At 48.7% G+C, this 22809-nt stretch overlaps 1 long non-coding RNA gene across 1 annotated transcript; it reads right to left on the bottom strand.

Annotated features, from left to right (window-relative positions):
- Nucleotides 1–12657: 12657 nt before the first annotated feature.
- On the bottom strand, nucleotides 12658–18534 carry LOC106727947. The gene is made up of 3 exons (XR_001364183.1): nucleotides 18383–18534; nucleotides 16096–17104; nucleotides 12658–15965 (listed from the first exon to the last, which is right to left on the bottom strand). It is a non-coding gene; the product is annotated as an uncharacterized LOC106727947 (long non-coding RNA).
- Nucleotides 18535–22809: the final 4275 nt, after the last annotated feature.

The raw sequence follows: 22809 nt of genomic DNA, 5'->3' as shown, positions 1-22809 counted from the left end.
CTATTAGTCATGGATGGGGTTTGGTGTGTTATCAACAGCCCACCTGTTCTTTTGGTGGAAACCATGTCTATTCAAGTTTGTTATTTTTATGTCGTAAATCTATAATCCTAAAATGATTTCTGTAGCTGGGGGAAGGAGGGAGGAATCCTACTGGGACACCTGAATGAACCACAGAAACTTGAGCCGATGGAGGAAGGAAATAATATAAGCCAGAAAGGGTGCCAAGAAAGTCATTCGTCTTAGGGTATGTCAATAATTTCAGATGTGCAAGAGGACTGTGAACTCACTGTGTTCATTAGACAAGGAGCAGAAGCTTACTGGGTGCATCCATTAGAGTCATGAACCAGGGAAAGATACACTCAGCCAGGAGCTGTAGGGAGACATCTGGGAGGCCATGTGACTGCTCTGGAATCTAGGTGCAGACCTTGACTTAGAACGGTGATACAAAAACATGAGGTGCCACATATGTCATACCTTAATCAATAAAGAAAGAAATTTAAAAAAATAAAAAATAAAAAAATACTAAAAAAATAAAAATAAAAACATGAGGTGCATAGTCACTCTTCCTCCCATGCCTGAGACAGACATTACTAAGTAATCACCACTGACTTTATTGCTGAAGCCAGAAGCAGCCTCAGAGTCATTCTCAGCACAGATCTCAGACCTAATACTTATTGATCAGAGTTGATGTATAAGATAAAACCTATTTGCTATCCCTAGTTTAGAAAAAGAGGTAAAGGAATCAAACATTAGTTAGAATAGAATTTGCATTAATATCTGTCTTGAGAAAACACTAGGGGCACATTGGGGAGGGTAGAGAGATCTGGGCAAGAAAAGAAGAGAGGACTTCCAGGGGCTGAAGCCAAGGCATCCAGAGGGTTGTAGGACATGACACTAGCCAGGCTGAGGTGTAGGTGAAGAACTTTAACACATAGCTCCTCACCTCTCTTTGGCTGTAATGGGGTCACGTGCCCCCACAATCACTGTAGTGGGATGTGGGGTCTGCTGATTGCTCTAAGTTAATCAGAGCCCAACTGTGGCAGAGCTAAGGGCACACCTGCCTAAACCACGTGACTAAGAGTAGGAGACAGGTGGCTCCTCTAAGGGAACTAGGGTCCTCTTCCCATGATGGAAGAGACTTAATGCTGAGAAATACTAGTAAACAAGAGGTGATATCTACACAAGGATAGGATTTCAAAGGGCCAGAGTCAGAGAGCTTCCTAGATGGGCAAATGAGATATCTACAAACTACATGCAGAGTGGCTTAAAGCCCAAGGAAATAATTTCTGGGAAACAGTTTGGAAGTACTTTCCTCTTCTAAAGAGACCTGGGAATCCATACCTGCTATAAAAATGAGGATGCAAGTTTAAATTGCAATTCAGAATGTCCCCAGACCCAGCAAAAGTACCAGCTTGAATTTTCCTGAGCTAAGCACTTTAGGCCAACTTTCTTATGAGAGAGACCCCTTAGAACCAACCAGGAACGGTGTCCTACAGCCCAATGACAATACTAGCAAGTGATTTCTGCAACCAATGCAAACACCATGTTTGTAATTTGGCTTCCCTGAATGTTTCCTCACAGTGGTCAGCAGCAAACTCCTGAAGTCAGAAAGGTCCCAAGTGCTTGCCTGGACACAGGAAACCTCTAGGGAATGGAGGGAGGGATGGCAGCTTTGAAAAGAAAGGGATTTTGAGTTCTTGGGACCTTAGAAAAGAGGAAAGGCACATGAAGGCATTGAGGAGAGGCAGATATGTGGGCTTAAGGTGCAGGAAACATGTGGGTTACAGAGGAGGAACTCCTGAAGTCAGAAAGGTCCCAAGTGCTTGCCTGGACACAGGAAACCTCTAGGGAATGGAGGGAGGGATGGCAGCTTTGAAAAGAAAGGGATTTTGAGTTCTTGGGACCTTAGAAAAGAGGAAAGGCACATGAAGGCATTGAGGAGAGGCAGATATGTGGGCTTAAGGTGCAGGAAACATGTGGGTTACAGAGGAGGAAGAATCTATATATATAAAAGCCTAAGCAACCAGAATGACCAGAATGACTGGTTGCTATGATGCGCACTGACCACCAGGGGGAAGACTCTCAATGCAAGAGCTGCCCCCTGGTGGTCAGTGTGCTCCCACAGCCAACCTCCCCCGGCAGGCCAACCTCCTGCGGTCGACCCCCTGCCTGGCAGGCCCTGATCAAGTGATCAGGGCTGGCCCCTGGGCTGGGATGGAGAACCAGGGTGGGTGGTGGCGGATGTGACCCCTTTCCCAGGGGGGCCAAGGGCTGGTTCCCTCCTCAGGCCAGCGGTCAACCTCCTGTGCCCTGTCCCTCCCCCCGGCCAGCAAGCCCTGATCAGTCTGCCTCACGCCCGCTGTGGTGGCAGCATGGCAGCAAGGGAAGGAGGAGGGGGGGAAGGCAGGGTACTGTGCGGTGGCGGGACACCGATGATGGTGGCATTGGCGTCTGGCATCCCTTCCTTCCACACCCGGCCCAGCAACCGTTGCCTCCTCTCCAGCTTGGCCCTGATCATCGGCCAGGGCTAGGGACCCCACCTGTGCATGAATTTCATGCACTGGGCCTCTAGTTTGTAAATAAAAAGAAAAGAAAGCTGGAAGTCAGCTACACTTTCTTTACAAATGGCATCAGTTAGGTTAAGTATCTTTTAGCGATAAACCTCAAATAGAGGAGAAAGATGTCTGTCCCCAAATCCCTGCCAAGGAACTTCTGCTTGGATAGCTTAGGTCTTGTGACAATCTCTGAACCAATCACTGTGTCCAGCGGGAGGGAAATCAGGTTCTAGTTGGAGGTGGCAGTGGAGTTGCCACATTAATTCTGCATGGCTGAGAACGGTGGAGTGATGGTTTCCTAGAGCACATAAGATATTGTTATTGTGAAGGATGGGGAAGAGAGGCTGGACAGGTCTCCTGGAATCAGATGAACAGGAGTAGATGGAATGAATGGAACAGACATTCTAAATCAAAGATAAAGGCAAAGAGTGAAAGGCTCCTGGAAGTGACTTTTGCTTTACAAAAAGAAAAGTGGTGACTGGAAGAGAAGGCTCCCATGGAACGATTGTGGCCCTGCTCAGAAGGCTAGCAGCTGCTCCACCAAATGAAATGAGACACAGGGAAAGAGCTCAATGAATAATCTCTGAAGATGAATCTTGATACATATACTTTACTTGATATTTTGGGAGAACTCTCGGGACACATCCCAAAGAGTGAGTTAATGTTCTGCTAAGTTCTTGCTTTATTTATTTACAAGGATCATTTCTTCCTGAAACCCAGCACCATATTAACATTCTGCATGTCACTTTGGTTCACAGAAGCCATAGAAAGATGAATCACTCTTCATTCACTGAAGAATTTTCCAAGTTAAAAAAGAGATATAATTAAAATGTCAGAGTAGCCAAGTTAGAAACATAGAAGATAGAGAATAATGAGAACAGCCATTCTTTTGTGCTTATAAAAGAATAGTAAAATGCATTCGGTGGCATGAAGATTTTTCAATAAAAATTTCTTTCCCTCTTGGGCTTGATTCATGCCTGAGGCCCATGAGACTGAGGAAGCCAATATATTTATCTGAAATGGAATTCTCCAACAACTACGCTAAATTATAGCAGTAGATTTCAAAGTCTTGCCTGGAATGAGGTGATTGTTTAAATAAATTATGACATATTCCTACAATATAACTATTCATTTATTTAAAATGATGCTGTAGGTGAGAATGTATTAACTTTGTATGATGTTCGCAATATATTGTTGAGTCAAAGAAGAAGGTTAGAAAACAACATGAAGGTTATAATCACACTTTTATAAAATATTAAAATCATTACATTTTGGTACAAAATGAATGAGAAGATATACTTTAAGGTGTTTCCAGTGTTTTTCTCTGTGTGGTGAGATCATAAATATTCTCTTTTGCTTTTTTTCTTGTTTATTATTTCTAAATTTTCTACAATGTTTATTTATTGCTTTTATAGTAAGAAAAACATAACAGAGCTATTTTCAATTAAAAAATTATATCCATTACATGGTAAATCTTTAATTTTACTTATATTTTATTCTTTAGAAATGTTGGTATTCTTGTAAGCAGCCGCAAGTCCTCTGTGGAATGAGGCCAGGAAAGAAATGCATGCATAAGTGAGTACAAAGAAAAGCACAGCACCAATTAGAGCACCAAGGAAACTCTGGGGACCCCCAAGGCTGACCCTCTCTTCCCTCACTTTGATTTAATTAACATTGAAATGAGATCCACTTCCAGGAGAATAATATTAGCCTTTGTACTCATTTTTTCTCAATGTCCCTATTGAAATAAATCCTCCTTATTCTGATTTGACAAAAAGATTGTTTAGTCATGGAACAGGGTTAGGGCTCAGCCATTGTCAATGTGACTGGACCTGGAGGTAGGAGCTGAGATGAGATGGCTTCCAGAGGCATGCTACTCAAAGCACAGTCCATGAACCAGCAGTGTCAAGATCATGTGGAAGCTTATTAGACATACTAGAGGCCTGGTGCACGAATTTGTGCACAGGTGGGGTCCGGCTGACCTGCCCTGATGGTGGCCGATCAAAGCCAGGCCGGCCAGGAGGGAGGGTCCACAGGAGGTTGGCCACTGGCCCCACCCCCGATTGGGGCCCAATCAGGGCCAGGCCAGCTGGTTGGGGGGGTTGCGGGAGGTTGGCCAGCCCCCGATGGGGGGGGCGGGCAATCAAAGGTGGGGCCGGCTGTGGGGAGGGGCCATGGGCTGTTGGGGGGAGGCAATCGGGGCCCCGATTGAGCCAGTTGGCCGCTACAGTGTGTGTCATAGTGACTGGTCGTTCCGGTTGCTTGGCTTTTATATATATAGATTAGAGGCCCAGTGCATGAAATTCGTGCATGGATAGGGTCCCTAAGCCTGGGTGGTGATCAGGGTCGCCTGGCGCCGCCCACTCGCCAGCCCTGTCCACCGCCGCTGCTGCTGGTCAGGGCCTGTGGGCTGGGGGCAGCTCCTGTGTTGAGCATCTGTCCCCTGGTGATCAGTGTGCATCATAGCGACAGGTTGTTCTGCCGGTTGTTCCACTGTTTGGTTGATTTGCATATTAGGGTTTTAAAACCTTAATATGCAAATTAACCAAACTGCAGAATGAGCAGTTATGACATGCTGCACTGACCACCAGGGGGAAGACACTCAACGCAGGAGCTGCTCCATGGTGGTCAGTGTGCTCCCACAGGGGGAGCACTGCTCAGCTGAAAGCTGGGCTCATGTCTGGCAAGCGCAGCAGCGTTGGCGGGAGCCTTTCCCACATCCATGGCAGCGCTAAGGACCCCTTGGGGGGATGTCTGCATGCCAGCTTAGGCCCACGGACATCCCCCGAGGGTTTCCGGACTGTGAGAGGGTGCAGGCTGGGCTGAAGGACCCCCCCCCCACCCCGCCCAGTGCACAAAGCCTCTTGTATAGGATAATTTCCCAACCCCCTCCCTAGACCTACTGAATCAGAATACCTGGAAATTGGGCCCAGATCTGCAGAGTCCTGGTTCAGTGGTTTCACTAGCAGATAATCTCTCCGAAGCAGGGAAAAGCCCAAAGTGGCCAATTGTATCATACTTTTTCAGACATGGACTTACTGGAAGATGAAGGTCGACTCTAAAGGCTGAGTCATCTCATGAGTAGCTCAGTCTGTCTGTCTGTGGAAGAAGAGTTTATTGCGTTCTCTTCTCCTATAAGTGCTGTCTCTCTGCTCCTGAAAGTCCCTGTGCATGGATGAAATATTTGCAAACCTGGTCTCTATCAATCACTGCCATTTTCCCCGAAGCGAGAGGCAGCGTGATTTTTCACACACAGAAATCATTTCTTTCTTTGGTTAAGACAGTGATCTGGGGAAAGGCAATTATCTCAGCAGAACTACCAACCTGCAGGGTGACATTGTCAACTGTTTGAAATTACACAGTATTCATTTGCTGCTATTTTAATGTCATCTTCTATTTCCCCTTTCCCACCCCAATGATAAAACCCCCTCTCTCCCAGCCTCTTCCTTACTTCTTATTAATCTTGAAAAATAAGTTCCTTATTTTTAGCAGGCTGATGCCATAAGTAGAAATATGCTATTGAGGGTCATAATAAGAACTTTCACTCTTTCAGCTGGTGCCCAGCCACTGCCCATGGGATTTTTGAACTAAGCTGCAGAGCCTTTGTCTCTGCCAAGAAAGAAATGACTGGCAAACAACCCCACAGCTGACTCTGAACTGCCTGCTACTCTCAGCCCTTAGTAGAATTCTACTAGACTGGAGGGTATTGAAAACCAGCTACCAAGTCGTGAGGGCTGCTTTCCTAGAGCTCAGGAACAAGGCAAAGTTGCAGTGTGTGTGTGTGTGTGTGTGTGTGTGTGTGTGTGTGTGTGTGTGTGTGTGTTGGCTAAGGCAGTGGAAAAAGATGACTGAAAACATTGTCTCTAGGCAATGCAATGAGCATGACAATTGAAGGCAGAGAACCAAGGCTTTGAGTCTCATGCTGCATCTCTTGACTATTAGCTATCTGGCTTGGGTGAATAATTTAGTCGTTCTAATTTTTTAATATGTGAAATGGGAAATACAACATTGAGTTTATGGGTATTGAGGGGTTCACATAAAATAACAACTTAATCTAAACAGACATCTGTTATGTAATCACAATAGTTAACATTTCTTGAGCACTTAGTCCTCAAAAGCAGCCGTAAAGGTAGCAGCTATTATGAATCTTAGTTTTTGGATATGGACACTGAGAATCAATGCAGGTAAGCAAATCGTCGAAGGTTAATTGAGAAGTGAATGGCAGAGTCCTTAGCAACTGCTGGTCATTGTCCATTAGGAAGGCATCTCCTCTGAACAGCGCAGAGTAGAGGGAGTTTCCCACTGGGTTTCTTTTCCTCACTTGCTATACAGGACTCCAAGTATGTTCATTAACATCAAGTCCCTGTTAATGCCCCTTGGGGAAAAGCCAGTGACAAAGCTGTGAATGACTGATACACCGAAGAGTCCCAGGTTGTGCACAAGATCTCTAAAAGGGGGATATCTGGCATCTTGTTCAAAATCAAGTGACTACATATAAAGGCAGAGATTTTATACCTGGTGTTGTGTGACTTCCCAGGTTTGGGCAGCCTGATTGCTGACTCAGAAGAGACAGCTCTCCCCTGTTGGCTCCTCCTTCCCCCTGCACCAGGCAGACCCATGCAGTTTGGCTGAGATGAGGATTGAGCATGAGAAGGAAGCTATGAAGAGGAAAGTTAAGACCACTAAGACTAGAGATTTGTTTTTCAGTTTTAAAAAAAGGTGACTTCTTGGAGGCCATTAGCACTTAGCAAACACTATATATAAAGAAGGGCCTGTTTTTTCTTTTTTTTTTTTTAACAGAACTGGCAATTGCCAAGAACTATAGCTGGGCCATGCCGGACTTCACCTTATGGTGGATATTTTTAAAGGTTCTGGCTTATCCAGGATCTTTCTTTGGGGAATTTCATGCCCTTGACCCCATCTCCTCTCAGCACCCACAGAAAATAGTTAGGAGATAGGTTAGGATGAGATGTGCAAAGCTCTATCGAAAGGGGGACCACACTGCATGATAATAGATATGAAACCTGGCTCTGCAAAACTAACTGGCTGTGTGATCTTGGGTCAGTCACTTAACTTCTCTGTGCTTTAGTTTCCTTGTCTGTAAGATGAGAGTAATAATAATAATAATGGTGCTTAACCTCATGGAATTATATCGATTAATGAGTTATTTGTAAGCTGCTTAGTCCAGTGTCTGGAACACAGCAAGCATTCTATAAGTGATAATTTAATTTAATTTTTTTCTTAATCCTCACCGAGGATATTTTTCCACTGATTTTTAGGGAAAGTGGAAGAGAGATGGAAAGACAGAGAGAAATACCGATATGAGAGAAACACATTGATTGGTTGCCTCCTGCATGCACCCTGACCAGGGCCTGGGCTAGCGGGAGGTCTGCAACCAAGGTACATGCCCTTGACCGGAATTGAATCCGTGATCCTTTGGTCCGTAGACTGACGCTCTATCCACTGAGCCAAACCGGACAGGGCAATAAATGAAATTTTAAATATGCCCAGCATTCCAATCAGGTGCAGTCAATGCCAGGAAGAGGACCCAACACATTCATCTTTTGATGACTATAGGTAGAGCTGACCAAAGGAATCAGGAATTCCTGCCAATTAGGGAACTGTGGTGGCTGGGCAGTGAGGCACTGTGGGAAAATCAAAGGCTTTGGAGTAAGACAATTCTGGATTTAAATCCTACTCCAAAACTTACTCTGTGTGTACCTTGATCAAGTCACTGAACCTCTCTAAGCCTCACTTCTCTCATTTATAAAATGAGGGTGAGGGTTATCACCTGGATCAGTGATATATGGAAAGTAGTATCCAACAGTTCCTAATGTCATCATGGCATCATCATCATCATCACTATCACCATCATCATCATCACTATCACCATCATCGTTATCACCATAAATTTGAAATGTAGATACAATCAGGAAAATGAAGTAGACTTTAAGTCAGCAATTCTAAGTGTGGAGTGTCTAGGAAACTGTCAATATTTAAAGGGGTGGGAGGTGAATATGAAGGTTGAAAAGTACAATCAATAGAATAATATTTGGAAAATGAAAAATAAAACGACTTTTCCCATAATACAGACCAAAGAAATTGAGATTCAGCATGTCTCTCTGGAGAGAATGGTTTCCCAGGGAAAATGCCAGAGTGAAGAATGGGGGTTGGGGGGTGGGATGTGGAGATTTTATTTTTCAAAAGGTGTCATGTCTAGCTGGTGCTTAACATGACCAGAAGCTCATATTTGTGGTGAGTATTAATTGTTGAAAGCCTCAATGAATTTATATGTGCAAAATATTGATTTCTTAAAATTCTCTGATAACTGCTCCATTTTAAAATCAATCCAGTCACTCCAAGGTTAAATCAGTCGAATTTAGCAATGTTGACATGCTCCCCTGGAAGTTCCTTTAAAAAGGTCATTTTAGGTTCATATCAGTCATATTCAGGAAATTCCTCCCATCCTCTCTCCTTCTTCCTGGGGTTGTTGTTAAGCTTGGGGTGAGGGAGAGCAGGGTGTTTACACAAAAGTAGCTGCAGCATTAGTGAGAAGTAGGCATCCACTTCCAGACCTAGCTGCGTCTTGCTCTCATAGTCCTGCACCCAAACAGTCAGTCCTTTCTCTTCTTGTTCTTGGGCATGTGCCCTCCACCCTGAGCATCCATGGAGATGCGGCTGCATCCTCATCTATGTCTGGGAAGTGACCCACATCACCTCTGATGTGTTTCCCCTCCTCCTAGCTCTGAAATCCCTTGTGGCCCCATCAGGGCTCTCACTCCTTTTCTTTCTTAACTTTCTGTTTCCACTTGTGGGGGTGGGGCCTGGAAACGTTTAGATGTTCTACTTATAGGATTACCACATTTACCAAATAAAAATATAGGACACCTAATTATGGAGGGGTGGGCAAAAGTCAGTTTACAGTTATTTGTATGGAAAATAATGCAATAATCTATACTAATAAAAGGGTAATATGCTAATTAGACTGGATAGACCAGACGTCTTCCAGACATCCTTCTGGACGAAGCCGCAGTGGCTGTGAGGGCCGAGGAGGGCCGGCAGTGGCAGTGGCAGTAGCAGCAGGGTGATGGGGGAGGCACCTTCCCCTGATCAGCCCAGTCACCTCCCATAGAGAGAGGCCATGGGGAGCGGGCCTAAGCTGTCAGTAGGACATCCCCTGAGGGCTCCCGGACTGTGAGAGGGGGCAGGTCAGGCTGAGTGACGCCCCCCCCCACCCCCCGTGCATGCACCGGGCCTCTTGTTAATAAATAATAATACAAAAATAAACTCTGTGTTTCATGTACTCACAACTGCAAAACCACTTTTGCCCACCCCTGTATTTGAATTTCAGATAAACAATATTTTTTTTTAGTGTGAATACACCCCAAATATTGCATGAGACATATTTATGTTAAAAATTATTCATTGTTTTTCTGAAATTCCTGGGCTGGTGTAAAACCATGGGAAACTCCAAGAGCTGCCTCACCTCCTCCCAGTGTGAACGGCCACAGAACCATAGGCTGCTGCACGTGCTAGTGCAGGGCTCCACCCTGTGGAAATAAGGAAGCCCAGCCAGATGGGAACAGACAAAGGCTATTTATTCAGAGCTTGCTATAGCAGGAAGGCAACCACTGTCACTTGTATTTTGGGAGACTCAAAAGCACATGGAGGTTGTAAAACCTGACAGTAGAAAAAGGGAGGGCTTCGGGGTGTCCCGATGGGAGGCTCTTGGTGTGGGGAAGCCGCAGGTCCATTTGTCCATTCAGTGTCTCATCTACAGGACTCCTACGCAGCTGTGGGAGTTGTGAAACCGCAAGGCTGCTGTCATCCTGTCTGATGCTGGAGCTTAAGTCCCCAGGTAGCTAGGAAGGGAAGATGGAGGCACAGTGGGCGAGAATCAGCTGCAACCCCCAGGACAGACCGGAACCCATATCAGTTCTCAGTGCCTCCAGATGATCCTGCAGAAGCTGGTGCCCTCTGTCCTGGTGCTAAACACTCACCTGGCCCAGGAATCGGAGAAGTGAAGGCTGGGGAAGATGGACCGCTTGTAGGCCCGCCAGCTGCCCACGCTGAGGACTCGGCAGATGAGTAATAATGTGTGAGCTACAAAAGCACATGCCCCAACCTTCTGAGAGTAAAAAATAATGCAGCTGCTGCTTTACTCCTGCCCCTCAAATCTCATGCAAAAATGTCTCTTCTCCTCACTCGGACCTGAAACACACAGGAGAGGGCGTTCCCGGAAACAGCTCAGCTTGGCCCGCCTGACTGGCTAAAGAAGCTGCCATAGCAGTTGCTTGAAATGCTAGACGGGCGCCTTACAGTGAATGCACATTGGTTCACAAACTCAAATGTTAAAAACGTAATTTTTGTTATAAATAAATGTATAAAAAAGTGTATACTGAGGTACTGCTCACACACATTTAGGTGTTTAATTAAAGTGCAACAGTGAGTGTGTGTGTGTGTGTGTGTGTGAGAGAGAGAGAGAGAGAGAGAGAGAGAGAGAGAGAGAGAGAGAGAGAGAGAGAGAGAGAGAGAGAGAGAGAGAGAGAGAGAGAGAGAGAGAGAGAGAGAGAGAGAGAGAGAACTGGTAGGAAGTGTGTGTCTCCACTGGGGCTAAGAGCCACTGCTACCCGAGGCAGAGGTGCTAGGATGTATATGTGATGAGGAACTGGACACAGGGACTGGATCCCCAGTGTGGGAGCTGGTTAGGCAGTCTCTGTAGGGATGTTGGTTTAGATCTGATGCTGGAGCTCCTATAGTCACACCTGGCTTTCCCTTTTTTGCCCCTGGAGAATCTGAAGACTGACAGGTACCATTTTTCCTTCTTCTAAAAAGTAGGCTGTTTTTAACATTTTTCTCTGTTTCATATGGATCCTTTCTTAATATTTGTAACCAGTGAGCTAAAGGCGATCTAAGTACCACAGAAGTCTATATGTGAGAGAAGGGGAGAAGGAAGACGACAAAGGCTGGTGGGAGACAGTGCACGTAGAAGCTTCATAGCAATGTTTTCCAGTAGGATGAGCTACAAGCTAGGACCCAGGATCTGGGATACCTAAACTGCCCTACTTATGGAAATGAATTCCTTCCATGATCTAGTCTTAAAGGACACAGAGTCCCCAGTAGAGTTCAAGAAGCTGAGGTCCCAGTGCTAACTCTGTCAGTATATTGATTCAGGGAAAGTCTCTCGCTCTCTTTTTAAAATTTTAATATTTGTATTAAATTTTTTTTAGAGAGGAAGGGAGAGAGAGAGAGAGAGAGAGAGAGAGAGAGAGAGAAACACTGATGTGAGAGCAAAACAGTCATTGGCTGCCTCCTGCACGCCCCCTACCCAGGTTAAGCCCAAAACCTGGGCACGTGCCCTGAACGGCAATCAAACCTTTTGGTGCATGGGTTGATGCCCAACCAACTGAGCCACACCGGCCAGGGCAGGGAAAGGCCCGTTTGGTCTCTGGAAGGCAATTCCTTCACTTCTCAAGTAAAAGTTTTTAGATACTTGAAACTTGACAGAGATGTAGTTCAATGATCACCACCGTTCTGACTATCAACGGGCTGTTGTAGAAGTGAAGACTGTTATCAAGTCTCCCCTTAGATGTTCCCTGCAAGGAACCTTTCCTAGGAGCCAGAATGGGTCCATGCTCTGGGCAAAAGTTAGTTCTTCTAGCTGTGCAACATTTTATTGGTTTTTAAGAAGGGGTTTTAGACTTAAACTTACACTTAGATGCCACTCTTCTGATGTGTGGGGAGCTCACTTCAAAGCAAGGAATGGAGTCACAGGAAGACTGAATTCGGGCAGCTGTGGGGCAGCCCCATTTTCACATCTGACACTGTGGGTAAGTCTTTGATCAAAATCCTCCTTCACTGTTGCACTGGGACAAGACTGGCTTTCTTCCTAACGTTCCCCGAACTAGTGTAAGTGGCCGCAGTTTAGCTTCTTAAGCATTTACATGGCCATCAGAGTGCAAGACAAGCCTGGTTTGTGTCGGATCCCTAATAGCGAGCTCAGTGCCTAGAAGGCAGTGAGTCCTCAATGTCTGTTTGTTGAATGACTGAGGGGTCAACAGTGGGGTGAAATGTGCCAACTGTATCAGTAATGACCACTTGATAAGCAGATCAAATATAGGCTTTAATAATTCTCAGAAGAAAGAACAGCCAAGATATCCTGAATTCATCACATTATAATAATATATTTAATGAATAAAAAAAGAATAGGCATTGCAGAAAATAAGAAAATACAAAGATTTGAAAAGCATCCACAATCTCACCATCTAGAGATGATTCTTCTTCATATTTTTGTGTTTATATTTTATATGTAACTCAGCAGAATTGGGATTCTCTGATATGTACTAGTGCACTGCTAAATTGTGTTTTAAGAAGAGTTTGTAATGACGATATGTTACCAGAGTGTATTTTTTAGAGCTGGAAGCACCTATACATGAAAAAGACACTAGAAGAGGTGAACGGCCACGTCCTCCCAGCAGCAGGAGGGCACAGGCGGGCTCTGCCTCTTCTGAGAATCCAGGGCTGCCTCCCCGTGAGTGAGGACCAGCATGGGCTCCACCTTCATGACGCTCTGTGTGGGCTTTTAAACCAATCTTTCCTCATTTTAGTGTCCCCTCGTGCACTGAAATACAGACCCTTGCAGTCCCGTCTTGTCTTGTTGGTAGTCGAATCCCTCCTCCGCCCACTCATCCCTGCAGAGCCTTCTGCCTCTTCCTGGAGCTCACATATCCCTGAGATCTAGATAGGGATTGGAGGGCTCGAATTTCAAAAACCTGAATTAAAGTCCTCCTTTGCAACGGGGCATCTTGCCCTGAGACTGCCCAGGGACAAAGGTGAGAAGGCAGAGGCTGTCTTTTTTGGAGGAGTTCCTCCATTTACACAGAGACCTGCAAGAGCGAGAGGAAGGGGGAAGAAAGGGGCCTGGCCTTTTCTCCTGATTCCTGGCTCAGGCGCCTCTCCTGCAGCCCGGGGCGTGGTCAGCAGAGTGGACGGAGGAGTGTGTATGGGGCAGGGAGGGGTCTTCACTGAATTCTGAGCTACAGGAGGACCACGGAGCTGTTCCATCTTGGATGCCTTTTATTCTTTAGTTAGGTATACTCAGATTTAAGAGGCAATAGCCAGGGACCCAGACCTTCAGCTCTTGGACCCTCATGGGAGATTGGGGTGACTCCCTCACTTCTGACTATAGGGCCTTCCCACTGGGTCCTCTGGGCCTCCTTGTCTTGGCAAATGGCCCCTCTCTGGGCAGCAGTTCATCCTGCTATATATTAAAAAATCTAACCATCACTCTTGCTTATCACTATCTTAAAAAGTGCATAGATGCGAACTTCCACAATATTATTAGGAATTTGGCTATGTATTGACAAGTATGAATCACTTTGTGCTCCTAACACTCACACAGTCTTTCTACACTCATAGGAAACAATACCTGCACAGCACTCCCCAACCAGGCGGAGGGAGGTCTTACAACACAGTGCAGGGCAGTTGTGGAAAGGAGGCGCACCTTCAGCTCATTGAGAATTTCCCCCCAAGCCCTCCCCCCCACACACACTGCCTCCCCCAGGCTCTCCCAATGCTGAATCTGACAGAGGCAGCCACAAAGAACTGGACCAATATGAGCTCTGAACTCTGGAATGATGCCCCTTTCCTTTATCCTGGCTGCTCAGCAAATGAACAGACTTCACTCCTATGTGTTGTTGTTTTTTTTTCAAAAAAAGGCTGCCTTAAAATATGCCCCCACCCTCCGAATGCAGCGGCCGAGTCAGCAGAAGTGCGTGGGATGCGTGCACATCCTGCATAACTTCTCAGAGGATTGCCCACAGGACGCAGCCCGCCTGCTGGAGTTAATTAACTAGAGCACCTGATGGATAAATAGTCCCCAAACAGCACTTCACAAACTTCAACAGTTCTGTAACGTTCTTGACTGTTGAGGCATCGCAAAATAAGAACTTACAGAGGGGAGGAAACAGCGACGGGGAGAGATTATAAAGACGCATAAGAACCCTGGAGGCATGGAGACACCCCCAGGCCGCTGCTTTGCGGAGACGATCCGGTTCTGGCTCTAATGGCTCCGCAGATGTTTGCTTCTGCCGAGGGATGCGATCCGGTCGTACATTCGCTTTTTCTGGTCCTCAGTTTCCCTGTCTGTGAAGTGGATGGCTGTGTTTGTCCTACCCCGTGTCTCCTTCTCACACCCCGTTGGAGGCCCCTCCCCCCTTCCATGTTCGCAGAGATCCCTCTGGGCATCAGGGCCCCCTGCCTGGGACAGGATCAGTGTTATCCTAGTGGCTTTTATTTGCACTGTGGCACTCTCAGAGACGCACAGAAGAGACTCAAATGGAAACGTGCATGCAGACTGGAAAACAAGTCTGTAGAGCTATACACACAGCCCTCTCCGCCACCCCACTCACAGTCACGGACTTGTACAACCATATAAGTGCATGAACAGACGGGGGACCATTTCCACAGCCACACTAGGAGTCACACAGACCCACGCTCACTCGTGGATACTCTGTCATCGTTTCCCACTGCGAGGTTATATATCCATCCAGCCTCGACTTCGCCCATGCCCTCAGCCCGACCTTCACCAGAGGTCATGACTGTGGAATACAAGACTCCAAACGCACATGGACGCGGCGCTGTGCCAGGTGTGGGACACAGGGAATAAGACAGTCCTGCTCGGGAGAGGCTCCCATCTGGTAGCAGACGGAGATGCACACAGTCACAGGTCCATGTGGTGGGTGCTGCTGCAGAAGCGAGTTCAGGAGCTGGTTCCGCTTTTGTCCTCCTGAACCCTGGAAGGGGGCCATTCTCCTCCTTCCGTCCTAGGACGCAGTGCAGGCTCAGTACCTGCTCGGCGCAGGTGGAGCGAGCCCCGCTGTCTCTGTGGGGACGGCTCTGCTAGTTTCAGCCTCGGATCCTGCCCTATAAGTCAGCTTCTCCTCAGGTGTGTCTGCTGGTAGATGTTGAGGGAGGGGGTGGTGAGGCTGAGGAGGAACAGGAGCACGGCCATGCTGAACCCATCCTGGAAGGAGCACTGAGTGACGAGGTAGGAGGAGTGGGCAGCAATGGCCACAAACTGACCCTGGGGAAGAGAAAGCTAAGGACAGAGATGGGAGAGAGGTGACAAGCAGTCGCTCCTCTGTCTACCAGCAGGGGGCAGGCCTCCTGCAGTTCAGTCTTCCTCTTCAGAAGGTAAGCTTGATGAAGCCTGCTCCCATTTTCCCCTAAGCCAAGATCCTCCTGCCCCCTCTCCTGGTTCTGGCCCCTTTGCCCTACTCCAGCCATGTTATGTTGACATCGATGATGTCTCAACCCATCCCAGGCCCCCTGAGGGACATCTCGGATGTCACTACCATCTGGCTCCTAACACTCCTGTGATGGTCCCCAAACCACAGGGCACCCAGGCACCTGGACGGTGGATCAGTGATCACAGGCTCACAGAAGTGCTCCAAGCCCAGCCCCTCGTTTTATGGATGATGAGACTAAGGTCTCAAGCATGGAAAGCATTTGCTCCAAGTTCCACCTTCTGTCAAGGCACCTGGACGGTGGATCAGTGATCACAGGCTCACAGGATAGAAGTGCTCCAAGCCCAGCCCCTTGTTTTATGGATGATGAGACTAAGGTCTCAAGCATGGGAAGCATTTGCTCCAGGTTCCACATTCTGTCAGGGAGTTAGGGTTGTTCTAGAATCTGATGAGATGTTTACTGAGTCCCTTTCAAATTGGGAGACTAAGTAAGATAGTGATGAGAAGGGCTAGTACATGGTCTGACACCGAGTTACTGGTGCAGCCAAGAGTAGGACCAGGGCTCAGCCAAAGGCCCTGGAGCCAAATGGGGTCTTCTCCGCAGCTGTAGGAGGGTAAGACATCACTTCCACCAGAGGTAGAGCTGCATGCTGGGCCCGACAGGCCAGTCCATAGTATAGGTACATCCAGACATGGACCAATGAAGTCAGCTTCTTGACAAGAGGAGGCCGCAGAGTTGGGCAAGGAGATCGAGGGGAGTAGGTGGAGCTGAGCATAGCTATGCTTTGCGTTTTCTCTTTCACGTTTCAGTCCTCCATCCTGCAGACAGCACCTCTGCATGTCCCGCAGAGAAAATCCTTGGGGAGGCCCATCCTGAGGTCTAGCGTGAGCGGCCTGAGGTCATGACCCTGGTGGGGCTAACAGGATGCTACATGAGAGTGTGTGTAACCCCTCTGCACTCCCCGATGGCGTTGAGCACCTCCCATGGCCTCCTCCTCTGCACCAGGAAGGGGGAGCCAGGAGGCTTGGGGAGCAACAGGGATAAAAGGAGAGCAGAGGCCTGGGCTCATGGCCACAGGAAAGGGGGACCTTGGAGGATGCACACCTCCCACCCTGGAGACTCAGCCCAGCAGAGAGAGGCTGCCTCACAAGGGCCTGGGCAGGGCTGCCTCAGCTGTGTCATGTATCCTGACCACCTAGCACGCATTTGACTCCAGCCGCCCAGTTGATTAGCATGGTGCAATGGTGGTTGACATGCAGGCTGGTGATCTGTTCTGGCTTCTTTTGGAACATAAGGAAGACCTAGAGAGGAAGAAAAGATGGTGTCAACTGTGGGAACCTTTTCTCTCCTGACTCTCCTTGGGGGCCTCAACTACCAAGGATTCTGCCTATTTTATTGAAAGGGAGGCTAAGACCCAAGGGAAGAAACACCAAACACCTGCACAGCACCTACTACATGCAAGGTACTTTGTGTGCATAAAAATCATATAAACACTTATAATATTATTATATGATTTCTACTCACCTCCATTTTACAGATGGGAAAACTGAGGCAGAGAGTGATTAAGTAACTTGCCTAAAGTTATACAACTAATAGTTGTCCAAGCTGGGATTTGAACGCAGTCTGACTTGAGAGACTGGGATCTTTCCAATATCCTATCCCACGTCCCAGCCACTAGGGAGACTGGGGAGCTCGGTGACTAGGGAACTGGGTGTTGAATACCCGCACAGCCATAAGACAAATTCCCAGGTTCTCTGCTCAGACTCATCTTGGTGAGAGATTGATAAGAGCCCCCTTCCTTTCCTCACTGCTCCAAACTCATGACCTCGCCCCGCACCACTCAATCCTGTGCGCCTTCTGGACTCACAAGCAGGGTTTCTTCTCTTTAACACTCCAGGATGGCTTTTGCTGTTGGATGATCCTTACCACATAATACCAATTTTTTTTTTACCAGACACCAGGGAGACTGGGGAGCTCGGTGACTAGGGAACTGGGTGTTGAATACCCGCACAGCCATAAGACAAATTCCCAGGTTCTCTGCTCAGACTCATCTTGGTGAGAGATTGATAAGAGCCCCCTTCCTTTCCTCACTGCTCCAAACTCATGACCTCGCCCCACACCACTCAATCCTGTGTGCCTTCCGGACTCACAAGCAGGGTTTCTTCTCTTTAACACTTGACGATGGCTTTTGCTGTTGGATGATCCTTACCACATAATACCAATTTTTTTTTTAAAAAAATTATTTTCATTTAATCTGGGGCCCAGTTGCTAATGGGGCAAATGCCTACCTCTGCAGGTGCATGAATGAAGAGTGGGACCAGTGGGAGCTTGTGGGGTGCGATGGCACACCAGTGAGTGCCCTTCCTCTGACAGGGAGTAGTGGGACCACGGTTTGCTCTGACATCAGCCTCAGGACAGCCACCTGAGCAAACCCTGAGACCATCCAACACTTTCCTCCAGCGCCCACGCAGGACGCTCCATGTACACCACCCCAGACCCAACTGACAGATAACCCAGCACCTAAGGGACCAGGCACTTAACATGTCAAGCAATCAAAGGCCTCTGAGAAGAAACACTACCAGCACACGCTTGCCATCTGCTGGTTAGAAGTGCAAAGTGCAGCCAGACGTCTGTCATGCTGGGGGCACAGCTTCCTCCTGGCTTCAGCCCCAGTCCTCACTGTTCCTCTGTGCTGCCTGCTCCCACAGTGCCCACCTGTCCGCAGGAAGACACCTGTTAGCATAGGAAAGAGGGAGATGGGACTGGGAGTGATAACATAAGGACTCTCCAAATGTGTCCCAGGCCACAGACATGGAATCTAAGGAGTACAAGCATCACCTGGGATTTCGTTTGTTGAAAAGCACATTCTTAATCAGAGTGCTGGCGCTGGCACATGAGATTCTGCATTTCAACAAGCCCCAGGTGATGCTGATGCTGCTGGTCCGTGGACCAGACATTAGCCCATCGCTCAGCATCCCTGATTCAACCTCCAAATCACTACCTGGTAACTTGTCAAGCCTCAGCTAGATTGTTTTTCTTCTTTTTTTTTTCTTCCAGGAAATCTTTTGTTCTACTTCCATTTGAAATAGAGAACAGCTAAAAACAATGAAATATCTACTGCTTAGCCCATACTCAGTGTGTGCCAGGCCCAGGACTAAACACTCTCATACGTTATCTAATTCAATCTTCCTTCAATCATTTCCTTTTACAAAGTAGGTGTTATTACCCCCACTTTATAGATAAGAACATTGAGGCCATAACATGTAAATAGGTGACTCATGGTCACGCAGCTGTAACTGGAGGAGCTGAGATTCAAGCTGAGGTCTTCTGAGCCTGCGCTGACCCAGTTGGTTCACTCCCACTTGCAGCCATACTCTCAGGCCAAGTGCAGCCCACCGGCTGGCAGAAGTAGCTTTAGTTAGCCAGGAGCAAGGTGGCCACAAACTGGGAGGAAGAGGAAAGGAAAAGACCAGGTCATAAAGCCTGCTATCCGTGCGGTGAGACCTGACTGGTCAGGACTGGGGGCGGTACTAGCCCACCAACCATCCCTCCTCCGCCTCACGGATACTTGGTGAGTGATTGCTCATCAGATCAACTCCAGGGAGCAGCCAGATCAGAGGCTGGGACTTGCATACATCTTGCTGGGCTCCAACTTTCTTTTAATGTGGGCAAATCTGGACCGCAAACCCACACTAGGCACCTGCTGTGTGCAAGACTCTAAGCTGGAGGGGACACAGAGCTGTACACACATCAGCCCTGCCCCCAGGGAGCTCACAGCCTCACTGAGGGTGTGGGAAACCTACCTCCCCTTTAAGGATGGGGCTAGAAGAGCAGTAGGAAACAGGAGTTCCAGGAGTTGGTATTGAACTAGAGAATGAGGCAGCCTTGGGCTAACAAAGGAGAGGGGAGGAAGCCTCCTGCCAGGAGAAGACTGCATGGTGCCTGGACACCCCCCACCCCCGCCACCAACTCACCAGGGGCCAGCGAGGGAGCAGCGGGCCTGCAATCGGGGCTCCTACTATGGGACGGGCAGCCACAGAAGAGGAGAGAGAGGAATTGAGAGAAAAGAATCGGTAACAAGGGGTCTTGAAGGCTATTTTAAGGAGCTTGAATTTTATCACTTATTTATTCATTTGACAATGATGTGTCAAAGGGTTACTAAGCTCCTCATGCTAGACGCTATTCTGAGCACAAGCCACCTCAATAAAACAAAACAGACAAAAGTCCTTACCTCCAGGGACTCTACATTCCAGTCCTGGAGGCAAAGGGAGCTACAAAGGACGTCTGAGCAAGAAGCTGACCTAGGCACCTGGCAGATTTTCAGACCATTGTGGTGGCAGCAATTTGTCACCAGAATTAAGTGACAAGTACTCTAAAGGCATGCCTCAAAAGTTATCTGTACCTACCACATGGTATCACACATATGCTGAGCTTATCTTTAAAAATATAAGTAAGACATGGCCCTGCCTTCGAAGCACTTGTAGTTTGGAGGGCAGGCAGACAAATATGCAAATCATAAGACAGGGGGAGTGCTGGTTGTTGCTTAACAGGCTTTCAGGATGGGTTGTCACCAGAATTAAGTGACAAGTACTCTAAAGGCATGTCTCAAAAGTTATCTCTACCTACCACATGGTATCACACATATGCTGGGCTTATCTTTAAAAATATAAGACATGGCCCTGCCTTCGAAGCACTTGTAGTTTGAAGGGCAGGCAGACAAATATGCAAATCATAAGACAGGGAGAGTGCTGGTTTTGCTTAACAGGCTCTCGGGTGGGAGAGGGGGCTGATTTGTATTGTTTGCCAATTCCTATGGTGTAAATCCTCCCTCTGTGGCTGATTTCAAGGTACTGAGGGGAAGTTACTGAAGTTGGGAGATGGAGCTGGGAGATATATCAGTGCTCACCAGTTGGTGAAGCCCGCCCAGTCCACCTCGGAGAGTAGAGGCGAAAACCCAAGAAAGAAAGAAATAACCTGGACTTGAGAGTCAGGGAAGTTTCACGAGAGGCGACAATGGCCTGAGTCTGCATGAATTTGTCAGAGCACCAGGGGGAAGAGCATGTATGGCAGAAAATAGCCATTTGCCAAGGCCCAGGGCCCGAGCAGCTCGGCTACAAGGCAGGTGAGCAGGGCTGCTGGGGGAGTGGAGGGAGGCAAGGCTGGCAAAGATGGCTGAGCCCAGGACTGTGGAAGGCCTCACAGGCCCATCAGAGGCGCTCACCTCAGGCCCTGCCGGTCAGGAAGCAGCCAGAGGGCCCACAGGCAGAGGCCGATCGCTTTGGGGAGGGTGGGTCTGTCAGCAGTGTGGAGGGTGGACTGAGGATGAGGTATAGGAAGGAAGGCAGCCCAGCCCATGAGGGAGAGAAGAGGAAAGACGTGCATGGTCAGCACCTGCTTCTTCAGGCCGGATCCCTCGCCTCCTCCCAGCTAGCACCTCGCTGCCAGGCAGGAGGGAATGCAGGCAAGAATGTGAGCCCAGGGCACCTGGCCAGCTGCTAAGTTGCTTAACCCCTCGGCGCCTCCTGAATGTGCTGCCGGGAGAATTAGGGGAGTCGATGCCCATAACAAGCTGAGAGCAGTGCCTCACCATTAAAAAAAAATACACACTCCAAAACGTCCGTGAGGTGAGCACTTTCTCTGAAAAGCTTTTCCAGGCACCAGCACCACAACCCTGGGCCCAGAGCCTGGCGCGCTGCCCTCCTGCGGGCCCCTGGAGCACACTTCATCGCCCTGCCCACACTGCTTCCCCTCCTAGACCCGAGCCCCTGGAGGGCGGGTGCGCCTTGTCCAGCGGTGGTTCTGTGCGTCCTAGCACAGCCCGGCCCAAAGCGCTGCCCCCTGCTCGTGCTCAGGGACAATTTGCTGAGAGCAAGGCGTGTGGGAGGAGCACTGGCTACGGGACAGAGGTTACCAGAGCCCAGGAAGAAACAGAAGGTGGGGGTGTTTCTTTTAGGTGTGAGGGGGCTGATGAGTTCTGATCTTGCTTGTCACTGGCCTGCACTTTTCCACTTAAGGAAAAGGAAATGGGAGTTAGTAACAGGGATTCTCTACAGGGAGACAGCGGAGCTCTGGCACGTGTCCCCATCAAGGCTTTCTGCAGAGCAGGGTCATAGTTTTATTTATCCCTGGGGCACCCCAAAAAGAAAGAGACCCTAGAACTCTTCAGAGTGCCCACCAGTCTTGCCTCATAGAATATGTCCCCTGAGAGAACCACCAGGCCTCGGTCATAGGCAGCGAGGGATCCTGCCGGCCTCAGAGGCTCCCACTGGGACGTGGTGTGAGGGCCTGCCACCATCAGGAAAAGACGGAAGGAGGAGGGTGGCAGGGAGGGACGAGTGTACCAGGAACCAGGAATCAGTCCTCGGGTCTAGAAGAGCAAAGGGCAAGAGCAGTCAGTGGGGCTGGTCACCATGCCCCTGCCCCCAGCCCTCCCCCGCAGCTCCAGCTCTGTTCCTCAGAATGACCGCCATGAGGTCAGATAAGCAAGCAAGAGCTCCCGTCAGTCAGACCACAACATCTCCTGCATTTTCTCAGGCCCAGGAGTGCTTGTTGCAGAGCTTTGCCAGGTTGGATACTGGCCCTGTGGGCACCATAAGTAAAAGCAGGGCTCGTGTCTCATCCAAAACCTCCTTCTCTCTCCCTTCTCCCAACGTGGCCAGCTGAGGGTCTCCAGTCCCCCCGCCCATGACCACCAGCTTCGGGCCTCCCACTGCCCCTGCCTTCGGACACTGGATGGCCGCCTGCGGGGCAACTTTGGGGAGACTCCGCTGGCCATGACTCTGCTCCGTCCTCACTTCCGCTGCTGTTCCACGTGGGCTCTCCAGCCGCTGCAGTGCCCCCGATGCAGGGCCCAGGGCCGTGGATATTGTGCGGTGCCCCCCCATTCTACCCCCCCCCGTCCCCCCGTGCAGGGCCCAAGGCCGTGGATATTGTGCAGCAGGGAGGGGGGTGCAGAGAGCACAGAGCTCTTGGTTCCCTCTCTCTGGCTCTCTGGGGCCCTGGCTTC

This window comes from Myotis brandtii, unplaced genomic scaffold (genome assembly GCF_000412655.1).
Source record: "Myotis brandtii unplaced genomic scaffold, ASM41265v1 scaffold504, whole genome shotgun sequence".
NCBI classification, from domain to species: domain Eukaryota; kingdom Metazoa; phylum Chordata; class Mammalia; order Chiroptera; family Vespertilionidae; genus Myotis; species Myotis brandtii.
The sequence above is the reverse complement of the archived record's forward strand: the minus strand, read 5'-3'. Positions and strand labels throughout refer to the sequence as shown.